The sequence below is a fragment of the Rattus norvegicus genome, chromosome 10, assembly GCF_036323735.1.
Source record: "Rattus norvegicus strain BN/NHsdMcwi chromosome 10, GRCr8, whole genome shotgun sequence".
In the NCBI taxonomy this organism is placed as follows: domain Eukaryota; kingdom Metazoa; phylum Chordata; class Mammalia; order Rodentia; family Muridae; genus Rattus; species Rattus norvegicus.
In genome coordinates, this window is record NC_086028.1 from 73,509,276 (window position 1) to 73,515,275 (window position 6,000).

Sequence of the window (6,000 nt, forward strand, 5' to 3'; positions counted from 1 at the left end):
GGTGGATGAGCCAACAGCAGAAGCTGAGTTCTTGACAGTATCTTGGCCCTCGGTGCCTAGGTTGGGTGAGGAGGGATGTGCATTAGACTAACGCAGACAGGAAACATTTGTCTAAATACTTGCTCTCTCCATCCTCAGCTTCCAAAGTTCCCACCTCTTTTGTTTGGTGTTTTTGGTTTTTAAGACAAGGATCTCAGACAGGCAGTGGTGGTGCAAAACTTTAATCCCAGCACTAGGGAAGGCGAAGGCAGGCAGATCCCTGAGTCCTAGGCTAGTCTGGTCTACAGAATGAATTCTAGGACAGACAGAATTCTAGGGCTACACAGAGAAAAACCCTGTTCTTAAAACTCCCCCCCAAAATCCCCCACAGAGACAAAGGTCTCGCTATATAGTCTTGGCTCCCACACTTGGCCGTTGCCCTCTCTTTCCAGCACCGTATACATGAATAAAGAAATATACTTTTGGGGTTGGGGATTTAGCTCAGTGGTAGAGCGCTTGCCTAGCAAGCGCAAGGCCCTGGGTTCGGTCCCCAGCTCCGAAAAAAAAAAAAAAAAAAAAGAAAAAAAACTTTAATTAAAGAAATATACTTTTTTGTTTTGTTTTTCAAGACAGGGTGTTTCTGTTTAGAACTTACTCTGTGGAACAGGCTGACCTTGAACTCTAGATTCTCCTGCCTCTGCTTTCTGAGTGCTGGGATTAAAGGCGTGTGCCATCGCCGCCCAGCATTAATGTGCATTTTTAAGTGAAGAATACCAAAAATGTATTAGAGGGGCATCTACTCTTAGAGTTTACCCAGAGGTGGTAGCCTTCATTAAGCAAACAACACACTTGCTTTTATTTAGTTACTTCTGATGGGGCATGGAGAAGACAGAGAGAGAGAGAGACAGAGACAGAGAGAGAGAGAGAGAGAGAGAGAGAGAGAATAATGAACAGTAGACCAGGCCAGGCTGGCTTTGAACTCACTTTTTGCTGAGTTCAAGGTATCTCCTGCTGCCACCTCCCAAGTGCTAGAATTACAGGGGTGCACTGTTGTGCCTGGCTTGCATCCATGTCACTGGCTCTCCTGTGTCTTCCATTAGCCCTCCTCATTCTACTCCTTCTTTTGCTGTGTCCACTCAGGAGAGGTGACATCAGAAGGCTCTGACCTCTTTCCTCCATTGTACAATCAGAACATCTGGGCTCACATCCGGACACTCATGGCTTCACACATGTCACTTAGCCACTTTGAGCCACATCTGGTCCCAGCAGTTTGAAACCTAACAGGCACTTGCATGTGTCGAGGAAATGAACAAATGGGTGGCTCCCCATCCTGGCCACGGAGATGACAGGATCAATGCCAGGTTCACTTGCAGTATCAAAGCGGAAATAGATGCTGACTGCACTCAAACTTTGCAAAATGCCCAAGCTTTCTGCAGCTGCAGAAATAAAGATGCAAGGAAAAGGAACTATACCCCAGATGGTGAGGGTGCAGGACCCAACACAGAACAACATGCACCTGGGGCTGATGGGTGGGAGCATTCAGCCTGCTAAGAATTCCTCGGGAGAGGCTGGCTGCCCAAACCCTCTCAGGGTACTTGGTTTAAACTCCAAGACACTTCTCTGTTATCGCCAAAATATTCGCTGCCTCCTTAAGAGACCCCTGGGGCTTTACCACCAGCCTCCCGGGTCTCCGCTAAATGAGGCAAGTGGCCTTGTAGCCTCTCCATCTTGGCAGCCTGGTGCTACATGCACACACAGAGTAGATGCCTTCAGTGCCAGGGCTGTAGCTGCCACACTGGCTTCTGTGTTCTGTGCCAGGGGAAGGCCTTGGTGGGCTGCCGACTGCCACCAGAGCCAGGAGTTTCAGGAGGGTCTTACCCAGAGTTAGCTTGTCTCACACCCTCAGGAACTCATCAGGGTCTGCCTGCCTCCCAAAGGCCTGTTGACTCTGGGGTTGTCTCAGATGCGGCTCTTCAGGCCTCTGTAGATGCCCAGATGTGTGCGGTTAGCATCTCAGGACGCTGGGGTGCGCTCCCGCTCTGCACACTATTTCTGTGTCCTGAGGAGACATCACTATCCATCTTTTCTTTCACAGAGACCCACGAGAGAATGCTCTGTCGCACCTTAGTTCAAGGAAAACCAGGGCTGCTTCTGAACAAGGGGAACGATCTCCTTTCATGGTTTTGGTAAATCTGGTGCCTTAGTTTCCCAGTTAGCTTTGGCTGTTACATTCAGTTAAATGTACATCTGGGCATAGCTTTGGTGTAGTACCCTCAAGCATCAAAAAAACCAAAGTATATATAAGATACAGGGCCATACTTATGACCATTAGCCCTGGCTGCATGCTGTCCCTTTGCTGTGACTAAACTTACTACTCTCAAACAAAGTATTTCTATGTAAATTCTTGGTCTTGTGCCCTTGTGCTGTCTTCTTGGACTTGGTGTTTATCCTTCCCATTATTTTTTTCTTCTGGGGCCTAAACAACAGCCCAGTGGTTAAAAGCAATTGCTCTTCTGAGAGGCAAGAGGTTCATGTTTAGTCTTGTGTTCGGCTTTTCACTACTGCCTATGACTCCAGCTCACAGTCATTGGTGGGGTGGGGATCTGGTGTCCTCTTTGGCCTCTTTTGGCACAGGCCCGCACGTGCGCACACACACACACACACACACACACACACACACACACGCGCGCGCGCGCAGTTAGAAATAAAAATGACTCTTCAGCCCAGTGTGGTGGCACACCCCTTTAATCATAGCGCCTAGAAGGCTGAATCATCTGGAACTCTGTGAGTTTGAGACCAGCACTGTCTACCTAGCAAGTTTAAGGACAGTTAGAGCTACATAGAGAGACTCGGTCTCTACAAACAAACAAACAAACAAACAAACAAATAAACAAACAGGAGCTGGAGAGATGGCTCGATAGTTTAAAAAAAAAATACTGGGAGGTTGGGGATTTAGCTCAGCGGTAGAGCACTTGCCTAGCAAGCGCAAGGCCCTGGGTTCGGTCCCCAGCTCCGAAAAAAAGAAAAAAGAAAAAAAAAAAAATACTGGCCGCTCTTCTTGAGATGCTGAGTTCAGTTTCCAGCACCCACACGGCAGCTCACAACCACCTATGACTATAGCCTCGTGTAATTCTCATGGAATCCGATGCCTTCTGGGTACACACAGACAAAAGACAAAATGTCCATGTACATAAAATACGTAAAGAAACGAATAAATGAAATAATTTTTTTTAAAGTGAGTTACCCTTCTCACATATGCAGCCCTTCTTAGTGTTGAGGTTGCTCTGTCCCAGATGCTGTGAGGACCATTCACTGTGCCTGTTTCTTTGCATGTTTACAAGAAAGAACTCCCCTGGGTCTCTTCAGTGGGATTGCTGGGCTGAGCCGCCGGTCCTTAGCTTTCTGAGCAAGGCGATTAGTTCTGATGGCTGTGGGGGGTGTGAGACCTGGGGTCATCACCCCATTCCGTTTTGCTTACTACTTTGATCTTTTGTTCCCTTTACTCTGATGTCACTAATGTCTTCATTTTCATCATACTATGGGTTCCTGTAACTATCCATTCCTTCACTTTTTAAAAAAGATTTATTTATTTATTTATTATATGTAAGTACACTGTCACTGTCTTCAGACACACCAGAAGAGGGCATCGGATCTCATTACAGATGGTTGTGAGCCACCGTGTGGTTGCTGGGAATTGAACTCAAGACCTCTGAAAGAGAAGCCAGTGCTCTTAACGACTGAGCCATCTATCTCTCCAGCCCCCAAATAGATTATCTTTAAAAATGATTTTTAAGTGTATGTGCATGTGCATGGGCGCATGCATGCGTGCGTGTGCATACAGAGTGGATGTCAACCCTGGTTGTCCTTCTTCAGGAGCTGCTTATCTCCTTTTGTGACTGGATTTCTCACTTAGCCTGTGGCTCACTGAGTAGACTAAACTGGCTGGCCAGTGAGTCTTAGGGATCCTCCTGTCTCCGACTCCCTGGCGATGGAGGATAAACATGAGCCACCCTGCCCAGCTTGTCACATGGTTGTGTGGATGATCAAACTCAGAGCCTCATGCTGGCACTTTCCTGACTGAGTCATCCCTCCCGGCCCCACCTGATTGCAACTAAGGGCATTCGTGTTGGGTGGCCCAGGCTGTGGTTTTCACAGTGCCAGGTGGTGGTGGTGGTGGACCCATGCATGGATTACAGAGTTGGTGACACTCAGGGCTTAGGGTGAGAGCATGCAGTGGCCATGACCTCCTACATAGAAAGGACTTAGCATGCTTAGACATGACAGGTTCAGGTTAGCCCTACTAGGGAGGAGGGGCCTTCCTGTCCTCCTGGCTTATGGCTTTTCAAGTTTTAAAGGTCCATTGCATGAAAGACCTGCTGCCTATATAAACATTGGCTTAGGAAGGGAGAGCCTAGTGTGGGTCCACACTCTGACACGAGCCATGCCAGGACACAGAGTGGGCCTCTGCCTGTCACTTCCTCCCTCGGCCACTGCAGACTTATTGAGCAATATATTATGAGTGTGCCTCACTCTGATGATGTGTTATGGATAAATCATTAAGGAGGCAGCTCACTGCCGTGATGTATTGGTGTAATAGATCATCAGACTGAAGTCTTCTCCCGACATACGGGCTGCCTCAAAGGGTGGTGTCACTCAGGGAAGAATTAACCCAGCAGCAGAGCTGGCTTAATTACAGGATAAAAGGTTCGTGAATGATAGGCTGAAGTCTACCATGCCAGCATTCTGATTCTTGATGTAAAAATATAATTGGGCTTCCTGAGAGAACTTCTGATTATTTTCAAACAGCCTTCTGCTTTACCACAGCACAACTCACCACTTGGCTGCAGGGGTGCTTTCTGTGGGAGGTAGAGGGGTTTGGTGGAGGCAGGGGGAGGAGGTGTTGTCTTTGGGCCCTCGCCATATGTGAATTACTGTAGGCCACAGAATGAGTTATGGAAGATAAAATCCCGGAGGCCTACCTTCCAGGCCTTCAAAGTAATGACCATTGGGGTTGAATAGAGCATCCAGATCAAACCTACCCCAGGCAGTGAATCTCAGGTTGTCAACTTCACCTGCGAGCACGTATCTGAGGACATCAATGTCTTAGGGTCATGGAACAGTTCACAGGTACCTAATGTTATGCTGAAAGCGTTCCAGATACTGTTGAATCTAACTTAATTGACACTACATTGGAAGACAGGCATAAACTTACTGTTATTCTCAGTTACCAGAAAAAAAATCAGCCCAGAGCTGGATTTCTGCCCAGTGCTGGAGCCCGAGTACCGCAGGTGATTCTCAGCTGCCCTCTCCCCATGTGAGGCCCTGCTTTCTCTGAGGACCTTAAAACAGCAGCACAGGGACCCACAGACCTCAGCAAGCACCCGAAAGATGGGTTTCAGGGCTGAGGATGTGGCTTAGCTGGTACAGTGCTTGTCTAACACATTCCAAACCCTGGGTTCTATTCCCAGCCCCGTATTAACTGGGAGCACACTTCTGCCCTCAGGAGGTAGAAACAGGAGGATCAGCAGCTCAGGTTTAGCCTTGGCTATCTGGAGAGCTTTGAGGACACGTTAGGCTACGCGAGAACCTGTCTCGACAACAACAAACATCACCGAAAAAGCGATGCTCTGTAGAAACAGTCTCTCACTATGTAGACTAGGCTGGCCTTGGATTTACAGAGCTCCTTTGAATCCCAGAGTGCTGGGATTAAAGACACCAACAAGCTCTTCCAGAAAGAAATCAGAGTAAGGACACCTAGGACCTTTATTTTCTTCTCAGACATGTTGGTCAAACTGCAGGTACTGACTGCTCAGTACCTACTAAGGCTCCTAACTTATCTTGGTGGTTGTTGGTTTGATATCATAGTTAAGAACTATGTTATCATTTAGGACTATCTTAAAACTGAATTATTATTTATTTAAATATTTGCCTTATGACTTATTATGTGTATGTGCATGCGGGTGCCCATGGCCCAGAAAAGAGCATCGTATCCCCTGGAGCTGTAGTCATAAGAAAATTCCC